This window comes from Schistocerca serialis, chromosome 4 (genome assembly GCF_023864345.2).
Source record: "Schistocerca serialis cubense isolate TAMUIC-IGC-003099 chromosome 4, iqSchSeri2.2, whole genome shotgun sequence".
Lineage (NCBI taxonomy): Eukaryota > Metazoa > Arthropoda > Insecta > Orthoptera > Acrididae > Schistocerca > Schistocerca serialis.
The window spans coordinates 412,460,370-412,475,316 of NC_064641.1; the positions used below are offsets into that span (position 1 = coordinate 412,460,370).

The 14,947-nt window shown below is 40.5% G+C and overlaps 1 long non-coding RNA gene across 2 annotated transcripts in view; it reads right to left on the bottom strand.

Annotated features, from left to right (window-relative positions):
- Positions 1-4,272: 4,272 nt before the first annotated feature.
- The window catches only part of LOC126474962 (uncharacterized), a 69,299-nt gene continuing 58,624 nt past the window's right edge, over positions 4,273-14,947 (bottom strand). For both annotated transcript variants that reach the window (XR_007586613.1, XR_007586612.1), the window contains exon 3: positions 4,273-4,473. This is a non-coding gene — a long non-coding RNA (uncharacterized LOC126474962). The remainder of the gene's footprint in view (positions 4,474-14,947) is intronic.

The window sequence follows — 14,947 nt, forward strand, 5'->3', positions numbered from 1 at the left end:
GGCCACTCTAGCTGAGTGGTGTCATTATCCTGAAGGAAGTCATTCACAAGATGTACCTGATGGAGGCGTGAATTGTCATCCACAAAGACGAATGCATCGCCAATATGCTGCTGATATGGTTGCACTATTGGTCAGAGGATGCCATTCACGTATCATAAAGCCGTTACGGCACCTTCCATGACTACCATTAGCGTACGTTGGCCCCACATAATGCCACCCCGAAACAGCAGGGAACCTCCACCTTACTGGACAGTGTGTCTAAGGCATTCAGCCTGACCAGGTTGCCTCCAAACATGTCTCCAACAATTGTCTGGCTGAAGGCTTATGCGACGCTCATCGGTGTAGAGAACATGATGCCAATTCTGAGCGGTCCATTTAGTATACTGTTGGGCCCATTTGTACCACACTGTGTGGTGTCATGGGTGCAAAGATGGACCTCTCCATGGACGTCGGGAGTGAAGTTACGCATCCTGCAGCCTACTGCACACAGTTTGAGTCATAACACGACACCCTGTGGCTGCACAAAAAGCATAATTCAAAATGGTGGCGTTGCTGTCATGGTTCTTCTGAGCCATAATCCATAGGTAGCGGTCATCCACTGCAGCAGTAGTCCTTGGGCAGCCTGAACGAGGCATGTCATTGACAGTCCCTGTCTCTCTGTATCTCCTCCATGTCCGAATAACATCACTTTGGTTCACTCTGAGACATCTGGGCATTTCCATTGTTGAGAGCCCTTCCTGGCACAAAGTAACAACACGGATGCGATCGAACTGTGGTATTGACCGTCTAGGCATGGCTGAATTACAGACAACACAAGCCGTGTACCTCCTTCCTCGTGAAATGACTGGAACTGATCGGCTGTCGGACCCCCTCTGTCTAATAGGCGCTGCTCATGAATGGTTGTTTACATCTCTGGGTGGGTTTAGTGACATCTCTGAGCAGTCAAAGGATCTATGTCTGTGATTCAATATCTACAGTCAATGTCTATCTTCAGGAGCTCTGGGAACTGGAGTGATACAGAATTTCTTTTGATGTGTGTATTTTACCCAACAGGTAGTAATTACCCTCAGGTTGGAAACCACTGTTAGCAGTTACTTTCAGAATGGTTGAAAACATGCAGGCTGGTGTTCTCTGTAACTGGCTGGGTGTGGCCACGACATGTTAATCTCCAGTGCGAAATGTCAGTGCAGTAAGGCGTTTTATTGGCACAAGACACCAAACCACTGTAGTCGCAAAAAAAGTTTCTGACCACCTTGACTTGCCAACTCCACTACAAACAAATAAATGCAAAAATTAGTCTGCTGTCAGGAAACAGTTCCTCACAAGCAAATGGAATGCAACAAAAAACGAAATAGTTGCACAACAAGATGTCCCCCACGTGAATCCAGCCTATGGTTATGGAGATAATACATCACTTTATCCAACATTTAGAAACTTACTGATTAAAAACATGTTCTTAGATGAAGTCTTACGAACTCTACACTGAAGCGCCAAAGAACCTGGTACAGGCATGCATATTCGAACACAGAGAGACGTAAACAAGCAGAATACGGGGCTGCGGTCGGCAACACCTATATACGACAACAAGTGCCTGGCACAGTTCTTAGATCAGTTACAAAATGTATCGTGAATATAATGAATCCAGTAAAACATCAGATCTCTGACACTGCTGTGACCAGAAAAATAACCTGTAAGAACGGGACCAATGACGTCTGAAGTGAATCATTCAACGTGACAAAAGTGCAACCCTTCCGCAAATTGCTGCAGATTTCAATGCTGGGCCATCAACAAGTTTAGCATGTGAACTATTCAACGCAACATCATCAATATGGACTTTTGCAGCTGAAGGCCCACCCATGTACCCTTGATGACCACAAGACACAAAGCCTTATGCCTCGCCTGGGGCATCAACACTAACAATGGACTGTTGATAACTGGAAACATGCTGCCTGGTCAAACGAGTCTCACTTCAAATTATATCGAGTGGATGGACATGTATGGGTATGGAGATAATCTCACAAATCCATGAACCCCACATGTCAGCAGGGGACTGTTAAAATTGGTGGATCCTCTGGCATGGGGCGTGTGCAGTTGGAGTGATATGAGACCCCCTGATACGTCTAGATACAAATCTCACAGGTGACACGTACGTAATCATCCTGTCTGATCACCTGCATCCATTCATGTCCATTGTGAATTCTGACAGACCGGGCGATTCCATCAGGACAATGTGACACCCCACACATCCAGATCTGCTACAGAGCGGTTTCAAGAACAGTCTTCTGAGTTAAAAAACTTCCACTGGCCACCAAACTCCCCAGACATAAACATTACTGAGCTTATCTGGGATACCTTGCAATGTTCTGTTCTCTGCCCCCTCGTACTCTTATGAATTTATGGACAGCCCTGCAGGATTTATAGTGTCAGTTCCCTTTAGCACCACTTCAGACATTAGTCGTGTTGTGGCACTTTTGCATGCTCATGGGTGCGCTACACGATATTAGGCAGGTATACCAGTTTCTTTGGCTCTGCAGTGTACATTACAGTATTTGAGCTATTTTCGTGAGTAATGGTGAAGTTGTTACATCAAAAGTCACTTCTGAATGAAAACAAAAATTACTGTACCTCGAAAATGACAGAGATGTTATTGTAAGCACGAATACATTTGCAAATGAAAGAAAGGTAAGTTTGGTTTTTCTCATTAAGCAATGCTGAGAAAAACAGTTCATTACAATAATTCAAATTCAAGGCAACATGGACAAGAAAGAAGAGATACAACATTTTGGCTATAAAAAAGACGCCAGAAGAATTTTACTCATGTGCAAAAGTAATATCACTCCTGAAGAGCTTGGTAAGAAAACAAAAAACTTCACACAGTATTACAGTATAAGTTGTTCCTTGAACATGATTCCAATCTAACACATTAAAAAGCTGTTTTTCGACATTGACAATGACCACACACTCTGTGCGACTTATGCAGAATAGTCATCAAAGTGTAGGACAATGCGGACCAAGGCTGGCTTGATGATCACATTGATGGTATGCTGTGATGGCTTCATGCTTGCATTTGAAAAAGTGAATGTTCCATCATGTACTGGCATTGCTCAGGAGTATTGTGAGAAACTGCCTGTGGGAAACAGACAATTTTGTCGTTACACAAAATATTCACTTTTTTGGTGATCTGTACACATTGTACATGAATATATATGCATGCCTCAGAGCCAATTTTTTGTGCCATGAATTTCAAGGTAAAGGTGTGATGCAAAATATTTATTGCTGCGATTATTATTATCATTATTACAATAATTTCAGTGAAGTTGATTATGTGAATTCGAATTTGAATTTTGACCTCACCAGACATGAGGGTATTCCTCTGAATATTGCTCTCTTGACGCTCAAGCCCATCACCAGCAAGAACTTTTTTTTTTTTTTTTTTGCCCACTAGTATCCACCTCATCCAAATAGTTGAAGAGCAGAGAAACAATACTCCAACCTACAGCTAACAGCATTTTTTTTATACGGAAAGGCTATCTGCTGGTCACTTATTCCAACAGATTGTCCTTCCTAGCATGTTCGTCCAAATATTTAAATTATTCCATTGCCATGAACTGTTGAAAATCTCACCATTTCAAATGGTAAGGCGCAGTAGCTCCATTCTTAAGTTTCGATTGTGTCCCATCAGACCAATGTTTATTCTCAAACTGTTCTTTGAATTCACTGTAACATTGAAATTCATATCAATGCACTTTCCCCCAGTGCAGATTATAATCTTCCAAAATGACTCAAGAAGATAACTTTAAAATTTTTGAGAAATATTGCAGTATGCTTTTCCCCAATAGGCTGAAAAGTGGGGAATCAGTGTGAATCATTCACCTGTCTGTAGCTGCACCTGTATAACTAGTGAAAAATAGACACTCTTCATAGGGAAAAGTTATTATTCGAATCATATTTTCTATGTAAGTTCATTCCTTTACATCTTCTTCATTTGAGCAACTCAAGGTTTTGTGATCTGAAGTATTGTATTTAAATTACCATACAAAATCACATAGTGAATAGTAGGGCACATTTAGCAAATTGGGAGCAATGTCTAATGTCAAGTAATACTTGTGGCAAGTAGTAATTAAAAGTTTCATTTTATTGCAAACAAGTTAATTAACACATACTGCAGTTAAATGAGTGCTGAGTTCTTGTTTTACATGAAAATAACAAACTTTTTACATCATATCATACATCAGAAGTATCTCACAGTGAGAAATTGAAAGACCAAATTAAATCATGTGGAATTTGAACTAAATACATTGAAGGGAAAAAAAAAAGACCAAAGGCACTGGATAAGGGTAACAAGTAATGGGTTAAAGAGGAACAACCTCAACTTCATTTGAGCTTACAGCATCTAATACATTTGACTTGTTGCCTAAAGTAAGAGAGGAAGACCCTCATCCAGCTGAAGGTTATGGCAGGTGCAGCAGGCTTCTAGCAAAGAAATGATGTGTAGATCAGTAAAACAAGAGATTAGGAAGAAAAGAGACTTACTGCTAGTTAGCAAGCAGGGGTGTAGACCAAATGGTACAAGATAAATTAAGAACAGGGTACCAGGCCACACCTATTGTGAAGCCATGTGCTAACCTCAGTCAGGAGACAGAGGTAATTTGTGTAAGGATTTTACAAAGAGGATCAGGCAATCACAATAGATGGAGTAAGGAATAATCTGGCTAAAGACAAAAATTGTAAGGTTAGGTGTGACTTGGATGGAATAAGAGCAGCAACTTAAGACTAAGCAACTAAGTGGAGCTCATTTTGTGTCATGACCTACCATCACTTACAACTCTGTGAGTCATGTGAATATGAGTTGAGAAGGCTGTTGCTGACTGAAATGAACTCTCCTGTTTATTTATTTTGTGAGTGCAGTGCCTGTTGTTACAACTGGGAGATGGGAATATCCTAGACACAGCTAACACATGAATAAGGGAAGGAAAGATAGATTGGTTGCGCTTCTTGAAGAAAATATCATGGGGGCCACAATCACACAATATCTATGGTTACTGGTGTCAGACAGTTAACTGTTTTATGTTAGAGTCAGGATTCGAGCACCATCTTGTGAAAGAAGTTAAAACAACAGAGGAGCCTCATAAAATGATTAAGAATATACAGAAAAGTAGGATCAGTTTATTTCATCCGAATATTAGGGGATTAAGTAAAAATCCCCTATGGTAGAAAGCTTGTCTGTTTGGAGGATTTAGAGAGCTCTGAAAAGATAGACATCCTGTGACTGTCTGAGCACCCATAACCATAGGGTTTGAGAAGCTAAATATAAAGGATTATACTCTAGCTTCTTACTCGTGTAAAACTAATACGGGAAAAGGTGGAGTTGTTACATACATTGGGACAGAACACAAGTTCAAAACACTGAAACAAGTAGATTTTGTAGTGATCAGCACACAGAAATGAACCGAGCTGATACTGAAAAATAGTACACTTTTAATTGTAACTGTACACAGAGTAGTCAGAAACATCTGTTGAAATTTTACCATTAAGAAAAAAGTTCAATGTGTTGTGCATTTCCTATTTAATTGGGACTGAATTTAGCCAGTCAGTTTGTGGGGCATGCAAATTCAAGGAGTTGCACATGCTAAAATGCAGTAAAGTCTGTGAGTTACCAACTGGTCAGATAATCATTACCCAAGTTAAAATGTGCCTTTTTCTAATGCGATAAATTTAGGCTAGGTGAGGAAAAGCTACAGTTGTTGGGTTCAAGGAAACCAAATTAAGAACATGACTGTACGTTGTTTCTGGCAGGATGTTTGCATTTGTGTGCACAATGATCTGACTGGCTGACTTCAATGCTAACTAAATTGGGAAAAGCAAAACATATCAAATTTTTTCTTAATAATTATTTCTCAGAACAGCCAACCCTGCAAAATGCTTATAAGCTTTTTAGACTGTTCCTCACCACACTGTGTAGACCCCACTGGCAAAAGGCATATGGCTTCCTTATGCCGTCTGTCAGCCAAAAGCAAGCATTTAATTGATTTAATTGTCTGTGGGGATTTTCCAAGAACTCTAATACAAAACACAATCTGGAATCTTTATCCGGATCTTGTAGTTTGATCTCGGTAATTAAATTCCTTGCATGGGTAGATAAAGTGAGCAGGAATCTCACTGACAACGTTTTCTTTCATGAAGCTCAAAGCAAGGAAAAAAACTGACTACATTGTAAAATAGGCTTTCTCTGATTATTATTTACAATTAATTAGGATAAACAAAATAGTGCCTCACTTTACAGATACTCCTGAGTGGAAATCAGCTATAGGATAAACATTTTTCAGAACATTTCGAAAGAAATCACCTGGGATTGAATTTATAGGGAACCAATTTGGACATAAAATTTAATCTAGTCCATGATACATTCTTATCATTATTTTCTGCTTAAGGTAATTGAGACAGAACAGGATATCATCATCACTATTGATTTAAATGGATAAATTATCATTCATAGAGAGCAGGTATATTTCCTTAAATGTAGCAGAAAATACAGGGACAAACAGTTCAAGAGAAAAATCAAAGTAGTATGTTGAAAAGCAACTCACATAAAATACTTTCTCTATACTGATTGGCTGGCTGATTTCATTTAACAATGGAGACAAAACGGTTGTCCTAGCCCCCTGTTTCCTACACTGAAACTGAGTTTATTGTGCAGTATTTCTCTCTGTCATTATAGAAAGGCAACCAGGCCCTTAATTATGTAATGCATCGCTAACTTAGAGCATTTTTGCAAAGAGACTGAAATATAACATTGTTAAACCACTCTGTAAGAAAGGTGAGAGGAGGAATGTCAACAGCTACTGACCTGTTTCGCTACTGGCATCATTTTCCAAAAATTCTGAGAAGGTAAGGTATGCCAGAATAGTATCCTACCTGATGAGCAACAATACCTTCAGAGGTTACAGTTTGGATTTCAGAAGAGTTGCTACATAGAAATTGCCATTTACACATTCACTCATCAAATTTTACAAGAATTAAATAACAAAATAGCAATGGTTGGCATTTGACTGTTCAAATTACATTATTCTTCTAAACAAACTGAGGTTTTTTGGAATTGATGGATGATGTCATATTTAACCAAATGAATGCAAAAAGTAGTACTTAATAATTGAACTGTTATAATCAGGGAGACTCTTCCGGCTGGGGAGAAGTCACTTCCGAAGTTTTACAAGACTCACTATTGTTTCTCATATATTCAAACAATTCTGCCCAATATACAATAAACTGAATTGGTTCTGTTTGCTACAAAACTAGTACTGTAATCAATCCAGACATGCATACAACAACTCAAGGAATGGTACTCAATATTCTTAAAAGTATTAACAAGTAGTTTTCTGTGAATGGTCTCACTCTCAATTTCAAATAGACACATCATATTCTGTTCTGCATGTCTAGGGGCACTACACCACTGGTACACAGAGGACTAACACAGGTGAGGAAAGAATAACTAGGATGGAGACTTAAAAATTTTAGGTGTCCATATTGCTGAGAATTTTAACCAAAGAAACAAGTATTTCAGAATTTTTACAACATAATTCAACCACATTTGCACTCCGAACCATTGCAAAACTCTGTGAGAGATATATGAGTAAAACTTGTAGTGATCCATGCCATTGAAGGAAGGGCATGTATCACATACATCAAATATAGAGCTCATAGCAAAGAAATACGTGATCACAATTTGTTTGTAAACATCGGGCCACATACAGTGGGAAACTGTTGCCAGACAGGTGCAGAGTCTACCTGCTGGAGTGAATCTGTAATCTCCATGGAGCAAGGAGGTACAAAGGAACTCTGGCACCATGGAAGACCTTCTGCATTATGGAAGATGAATATGATGTATATAAGCAAGTGTTGTTTTATACATGTTAATGAGATGTCTTTGAGACAGCAATGTTAGTTGGTTCTGAGAGTAGTAAATTTCTATGTAATGTGTAATGGTTTATTAAGGTTTGTGACAATATACAGAGTTAACTGCAAACAATCCACACTTTATTTAAATAGAAACGCACTGTTTTATTTCATAGCCACTTCACTTATAGAAATCTGCACAGAAGAGAGAAGTTTGATGGCGAAGAAGAACAGGGTACAGCATTGCTGGACCCTGAGATAAATCACAGGAGTTGCAAGGTTCAAATGGCTCTGAGCACTATGGACTCAACTGCTGAGGTCATCAGTCCCCTAGAACTTAGAACTAGTTAAACCTAACTAACCTAAGGACATCACAAACATCCATGCCCGAGGCAGGATTCGAACCTGCGACCATAGCGGTCTTGCGGTTCCAGACTGCAGTGCCTTTAACCGCACGGCCACTTCGGCCGGCTAAATTTTCGCAGTTGGCAGGACGAGTTGCAAGGTTGAATCTCTATACCAGTCTAAAAAAGGAGGGTTAAGACAGCAATCTTAGGTGTAGGTGTACGGAGTAATAGGTCTAGAACAGATGTTGCTCAAACAGTCAAAACATCCCCACACAAGCTAAACACAACAGACATCAGCATTAATAAAGACACCATGTGGCAAACGTATGGTTATAAATGGAAAGTGGCAAATAAAAAACGGATTGAAAGAAAGAAATTCCATAATAAAGCAGCAAAGAGAAGACATGCAATAGGGATTATAAGCAACAACTCCAATATGCCTGGGCTAAGAGCATCTCTAAACTGACAAAACATGCAGCCATGGACAATATGACAAGACAGCAAGCAGTGTCCAGTCAGTACACAGTTGATACATCGCCAGAGTGCAGTCTACAGTACCGCAATGCCAGTATGCAGTCTAAACCATTGTGTCATCATCACACAATCGTTGATGAGCAGACCTTCGCCTACTTGCGGTACAACTACGGTGAACTACACCAGTATTTCACTTCAAAATTGTTTTTGTGGGAGTAGTGTGGTGATTTGGTAATATTTGTGAGTTTGTTTATGCTGATGATAACAAGGAAAATGTCGACAGAGGTTAATATGGATATGTAATTACAAAAAATGGAAGACATACCGAGACAGTCAAATCAAAAGTTTTCACAAGTAATAGAACAATCAAATGAAAAATTTTCGAAGATCAATAATAGATTCATACAAGTAATAGACAGTATTGGTAAATTCCAACAGAGTATCAATGATAAATTTCCACAACTATGTCAAGACTTAGGAAATCACATGAAAGACACTCATGGAAAACCAAAACAAACGATGACAAAAATTAGAACCTCTGACTAAAGATACCATGAAGCATTTGAGGTGCATTGTAATAAAACTGGTTATGGTGAGGTAAATGTACTGACCAATCTTGGATCATATGAAATGACCGATTCCCAAGCTGAAGACTCAAAGCCCAGAAATCAACTACCATCTAGCTATACGAAAATGTATAAACGTCAAGATATACAGGGTGTTACAAAAATGTACGGCCGAATTTTCAGGAAACATTCCTCACACACAAAGAAAGAAAATACGTTATGTGGACATGTGTCCGGAAACGCTTACTTTCCATGTTAGAGCTCATTTTATTAGTTCTCTTCAAATCACATTAATCATGGAATGGAAACACACAGCAACAGAACGTACCAGCGTGACTTCAAACACTTTGTTACAGGAAATGTTCAAAATGTCCTCCATTAGCGAGGATACATGCATCCACCCTCTGTCACATGGAATCCCTGATGCGCTGATGCAGCCCTGGAGAATGGCGTATTGAATCGCAGCCGTCCACAATACGAGCACGAAGACTCTCTACATTTGATACCGGGGTTGCGTAGACAAGAGCTTTCAAATGCCCCCATACATGAAAGTCAAGAGGGTTGAGGTCAGGAGAGTGTGGAGGCCATGGAATTGGTCCGCCTCTGCCAATCCATCGGTCACCAAATCTGTTGTTGAGAAGCGTAAGAACACTTCGACTGAAATGTGCAGGAGCTCCATCGTGCATGAACCACATGTTGTGTCGTACTTGTAAAGGCACATGTTCCAGCAGCACAGGTAGAGTATCACGTATGAAATCATGGAGGTGAATCGAGGAAGTACAGTACATACTGACTAAACTAAAATGAGCTCTAACATGGAAATTAAGTGTTTCCGGACACATGTCCACATAACATCTTTTCTTTATTCGTGTGTGAGGAATATTTCCTGAAAGTTTGGCCGTACCTTTTTGTAACACCCTGTATACACACTTAATGCAATTACAGTCATGATTATTGACTTCTTAAAAAGATAAGCCATGATAAACAATTATTTGTACTTTATTTTTGAACTGTCTGTTTCAAAGATGATTTTGCACGAATAGATCGACACATGATAGTATTTTCTTTGTTACATGTATGGAAGTGAAACATGGACGGTAAATAGTTTGGAAAAGAAGAGAATAGAAGCTTTCGAAATGTGGTGCTACAGAAGAATGCTGAAGATTAGATGGGTAGATCACATACCGTATTTACTCAAATCTAAGCCGCACTTTTTTCCGGTTTTTGTAATCCAAAAAACCACCTGCGGCTTAGAATCGAGTGCAAAGCCAGCGGAAATTCTGAAAAAAGTTGGTGGGTGCCGCCACAACTTACTTCTGCCGTCGAATATATGTAGCGCTACACAGGCATGCTTTGTAGGCACAAAGATAAATACTGGCGCCAAAACCTCTGCGTCAGTAAATAAATTAAAAAAAAAAAGGTGGAAGACGAGCTATTTTCAATGTACTACGAAAATCCGACTGGCAAGACTGTTTGGGATGTTTATCAATATGGCCAACTCTACGTTCTGAATTTTTTTCCTATCTGTGAGAAGAGATGGTTGCTATAATAGGAACTTTTATAAATTGTGCATCACATGCAGTATTCTCGTCACCGTAAGAATAATACGCATATAAACGTTTTGCCATGTATTGTTTCATGTTTGCTGCTATCTCATTTAAATCCGGTCTGCCTAATAAACTACGAAACTAGAGTGAGACAACAGCAAACAAGGAAGAATATAAATATCATGTCATGTTTATATTCGTACTATTCTTATGCTTAATAGTAATACAGTCAGAAATGAAGCACGGCAATTGACTAGATTTTTAAATCTAAGATGACTCTAATTTCTGTGTACTAAAGAGGCGCCTGCAAAGATTTTCAAACGGAGAAAAATTTTCGCTAAACTGTCATTCAGAACATCATCTATCATACGCAGTCTATTATTTGGTTCTTGTTGATCATTATCAAAGAAAGCAGCAGTGTAAGTAACAACAAATAGCAGTTTCTTGCCACTGTTTCGCTAATGAGCGCGCGCAAAAGCAAGCCATGCCGCGAGCGGTGACAGGCCGTAAACACGCACTATCAGAATGCGGCAAACAATGCATGACACAGTACAGTAACGCATTTTCAGCTTAGAGTGACGTAAACACCTTTAACAAAGAAAACTGCGCTTATCAGATCAAAGAACAATAAGCTATCAATTCAAACCAGACGAAGCATGTGAAAAAGGAAGGGTACCCGTATAAATACGGACGGAGCGCCTGACGCATAGCAATGGCTACCTGGTAAAGCTTAACTGCTGAGCTTACGACTCGAACCAAACTACTGTCGCTGTATCGTCATTCATTCGACCTAAATTGTGTCTCATATTACAATGGACCAACTTTGTTTCGATTTGGAGATGCGGCCTATAATTTTTCTCTCCCCTTGAATTTCGAGTCTAAAATTTCAGGTGCGGCTTAGATTCGGGAAAATATTTTTTCCTTGATTTCGAGTCTCATTTTTCAGATGTGGCTTAGATTCGAGTGCGGCTTAGATTCGAGTAAATACGGTAACTAATGAGGAAGTATTGAATAGGATTGGGGAGAAGAGAAGTTTGTGGCACAACTTGACCAGAAGAAGGGATCGGTTGGTAGGACATGTTCTGAGGCATCAAGGGATCACCAATTTAGTATTGGAGGGCAGCGTGGAGGGTAAAAATCGTAGGGGGAGACGAAGAGATGAATACACTAAGCAGATTCAGAAGGATGTAGGTTGCAGTAGGTACTGGGAGATGAAGAAGCTTGCACAGGATAGAGTAGCATGGAGAGCTGCATCAAACCAGTCTCAGGACTGAAGACCACAACAACAACAACATGTTGTTAGAGGTAAATCTTTATCTTTGGTCAGTTCATAGTATGAGTTTGAAATGCAATGATGGAGTACCCAGTACAAGTTACATGTGTTGCGTTAGCATGGTGGTTGATGATGACTTGTATTGTGAAGTGAAATAACTGAAAACATATCTATTCAACAACAGAAAGTCCACCAGTGTTCAAATTATTAGTATTATTATTATTTAAAAAATAATGAAGCTGAGCATCCTCTAGATCAGTATACAAAGTGTGAGAATGGACTATTCGCCCACAACTTACAACAAAGAAGAATAATAAAAGATCACTATTATGAAAACTGTTTATAAAAATGCTACCATTGCTATTTCTCCTTGCAGTGTGTCACTAACACACTGCGCCAAGTGCTGTGAAAATGTGACCAGCTGTTATTAACTTACATCAAAATTAATAAATCGACTTTGGGCTACAAGAGGGTGGTGATGGTGAGGATATGGTGGTATCATCTGGGATTTTCTTAAAGTAAAATGTGAATACTACGTTGGGTTATTTTTCTTATTGCAGATTAAAATTACATACACTGTGAAAATTTTACATGAACGATCAGCCAAATATGAACCAGCAGCAACAGAAGCAAAAGGAGTTTGCAATATAGGAGAAAAAAAAGATGAAAAATAAAAAGTGAGGTGAACAATTACCAATGTCGGCATCCAACAAATAAGTTAAATACTGGAAATATTTTCCTCATTTTTTTCCTTCCAGTGGTAAAGGGTTTCACTAAATGATCATTAACAATGACAATCACTGAACAAGAGTCTGAAACAATGGGGAGTAATACATACATGGGAGACTTAAAGAACAGAAAAGCTTTACCGATGAAGCAGAAAAAAAAAGAGACACCAATAAGTCATATAAATCAATAAAACGAGATGATAATAATGACATTGTTAATAAAATGAGTAATGATAATAAGGATCGGTTATAAAAGATGAAGCAACCGTGGGTTGCGAAAGCTTGAAATTTGTGTGTGTTTCTGTTTGTTATTGACTCTATCAACGTACCAACGATTTCGTTTGGTAAGTTACAGAATCTTTGTTTTTAGTAATGATAATAAGGATCAGTTAATAAAAATGAATAATGATCATAAGGACAAAAATCAATGAGCAACTTGAAAATAATAAACAAGAAAGTAAGAAGCAGTTCACAGAATTTGGTCATTGAATAGGATCAACGAATCATTATTTGATTGTATAGGTACATATACTGCTCAACTAAAGAATATCAATCAAAAAATTGGTACATTAGATGTTCGAGTAGAGTCTGTTGAAGTTAAATGCAACACTGAAGTCAAAAATGTTAAAGATGAAATCACTAAAGATAGGGAAAAAACAAAATTGCTTCTGAAAAACTGCATGAGGAAATAAGTACTGTTGTCAGAAATGTAAATACACTCCTGGAAATGGAAAAAAGAACACATTGACACCGGTGTGTCAGACCCACCATACTTGCTCCGGACACTGCGAGAGGGCTGTACAAGCAATGATCACACGCACGGCACAGCGGACACACCAGGAACCGCGGTGTAGGCCGTCGAATGGCGCTAGCTGTGCAGCATTTGTGCACCGCCGCCGTCAGTGTCAGCCAGTTTGCCGTGGCATACGGAGCTCCATCGCAGTCTTTAACACTGGTAGCATGCCGCGACAGCGTGGACGTGAACCGTATGTGCAGTTGACGGACTTTGAGCGAGGGCGTATAGTGGGCATGCGGGAGGCCGGGTGGACGTACCGCCGAATTGCTCAACACGTGGGGCGTGATGTCTCCACAGTACATCGATGTTGTCGCCAGTGGTCGGCGGAAGGTGCACGTGCCCGTCGACCTGGGACCGGACCGCAGCGACGCACGGATGCACGCCAAGACCGTAGGATCCTACGCAGTGCCGTAGGGGACCGCACCGCCACTTCCCAGCAAATTAGGGACACTGTTGCTCCTGGGGTATCGGCGAGGACCATTCGCAACCGTCTCCATGAAGCTGGGCTACGGTCCCGCACACCGTTAGGCCGTCTTCCGCTCACGCCCCAACATCATGCAGCCCGCCTCCAGTGGTGTCGCGACAGGCGTGAATGGAGGGACGAATGGAGACGTGTCGTCTTCAGCGATGAGAGTCGCTTCTGCCTTGGTGCCAATGATGGTCGTATGCGTGTTTGGCACCGTGCAGGTGAGCGCCACAATCAGGACTGCATACGACCGAGGCACACAGGGCCAACACCCGGCATCATGGTGTGGGGAGCGATCTCCTACACTGGCCGTACACCACTGGTGATCGTCGAGGGGAAACTGAATAGTGCACGGTACATCCAAACCGTCATCGAACCCATCGTTCTACCATTCCTAGACCGGCAAGGGAACTTGCTGTTCCAAAAGGACAATGCACGTCCGCATGTATCCCGTGCCACCCAACGTGCTCTAGAAGGTGTAAGTCAACTACCCTGGCCAGCAAGATCTCCGGATCTGTCCCCCATTGAGCATGTTTGGGACTGGATGAAGCGTCGTCTCACGCGGTCTGCACGTCCAGCACGAACGCTGGTCCAACTGAGGCGCCAGGTGGAAATGGCATGGCAAGCCGTTCCACAGGACTACATCCAGCATCTCTACGATCGTCTCCATGGGAGAATAGCAGCCTGCATTGCTGCGAAAGGTGGATATACACTGTACTAGTGCCGACATTGTGCATGCTCTGTTGCCTGTGTCTATGTGCCTGTGGTTCTGTCAGTGTGATCATGTGATGTATCTGACCCCAGGAATGTGTCAATAAAGTTTCCCCTTCCTGGGACAATGAATTCACGGTGTTCTT